The 1,470-nt window shown below is 33.5% G+C and overlaps 1 protein-coding gene across 3 annotated transcripts in view; it reads left to right on the top strand.

Annotated features, from left to right (window-relative positions):
* LOC144970652 (pantetheinase-like) overlaps nt 1–379 on the top strand; it is an 8,132-nt gene extending 7,753 nt beyond the window's left edge. For all 3 annotated transcript variants that reach the window (XM_078910493.1, XM_078910492.1, XM_078910494.1), the window contains exon 4: nt 1–379. This exon is cut by the window's left edge and continues 1,620 nt beyond it. The gene's annotated coding sequence lies outside the window, so the exon portion shown is untranslated.
* The last annotated feature ends 1,091 nt before the right edge of the window (nt 380–1,470 follow it).

The following is a 1,470-nucleotide window of genomic DNA, read 5'->3' as shown; positions in this document are numbered from 1 at the left end:
TACGGTGAAATGCATTGAGCATGATTTTTATTTATTAATTTGAAATTAACATTTAAAATATTAACTTGGGATAGGTAGTTTTTGACAGATTAGATATATGTCTGTGTTTTAGTGTATGGTTGTGTGTGTGTGTGTGTGTGTGTATGTGTGAGTGTGTGTCTGTGTGTGTTGTGAGTGTGTGTATCTGTGTGTCTCTCTGAGTGTGTGATCATCCAAATGTCATGTGGTCTTCTTGAGCCATGGTCTAATTTTTATTCCTTTTATCGAATGGTAATGTGTTTAAAAGTCGTAAGCCTATATTATATTTACTACCATTACTATTAATGTAACTATTTGAAAATTGGAACGGAATAATAAATGCGCTGGAGTGACTTTAAAACTGTTGCCATTGGCCTTTTCTGAACTAGTACCTTTAACCTGAGAAATGAGAGATATTAAAATCACACACACACATACACACACACAGACACACACACACACACACATATATATATATATATATAATATATATATACACACACACACACACACGCACTCACACTTGAAAAGACATACAATTTGCAGTTTATTTTAGATATACCTACTATTTAAATTACCCCAACATTATACAGTTTTGAAGAGCTATACCATCAAAAGGCTAGGGGTATATAAAATTAAGGGGATCAATAGCTCATAATATTATTTGACTACAATTAATACATGGTTAACTACGAGTATACTAAAACCTGCTATTGATATTCGATACAACTTACATCATTAATGGCCCATATATATATATATATATATATATATATATATATTATATATATATATATATATATATATATCCCATGTAATAAACTCTGTAATTGAATAATAATATAATCATTAGTGAGATACAGTAACAATATTCTTGATGTACAGACAGAGACATAGTAATATTGTGAATAAAAATTAAAATTACCATCATTATCCAGTTAATTGCCGTACTCTGGAAAAATTGTATTAAAAAATTTGGTCAGAAAACTCTTCCTTCCAATATCGATCTATTTAAATGACACTCATCTTAGCAAAAATTCTCAAACGAGGTTTGAGAGTTTTTGCCAAGATGAAGATGATTTAAATCGATCGATATTTGAAGGACGAGTTTTCTAGCCAAATTTTTAAATACGAGTTTTTCTGGATTAGGGTTGTTAACTGGCTGACCTCGGGGCGAAATTTGTAGTTATTGTCAATTTCAAAGGAAAGTGAGAGTGATCTAGGTGTGAATCGCAATGCAGTGGCTATGTGGTCTAGTGGCATGACACTCGCTTTCCGATCGGAAGGTCCCGGTGTAGCACGCCAGAATGACTCTATCGCCAAAAGACTCTAGAGTTAGATTGGCGGCCGCCAGAAACATAGAAGCCCCGCCCACGCCAATTCTACTCTCTCCACGCCAAAAGAACTCTACAAAGGGAAATAACTCACACTTGAAAATTCAAGTAACCGAGA

This window comes from Berghia stephanieae, chromosome 4 (assembly GCF_034508935.2).
Source record: "Berghia stephanieae isolate SIO BIC M18660-M18661 chromosome 4, UCSD_Bste_1.3, whole genome shotgun sequence".
Lineage (NCBI taxonomy): Eukaryota > Metazoa > Mollusca > Gastropoda > Nudibranchia > Aeolidiidae > Berghia > Berghia stephanieae.
The sequence above is the reverse complement of the archived record's forward strand: the minus strand, read 5'-3'. Positions and strand labels throughout refer to the sequence as shown.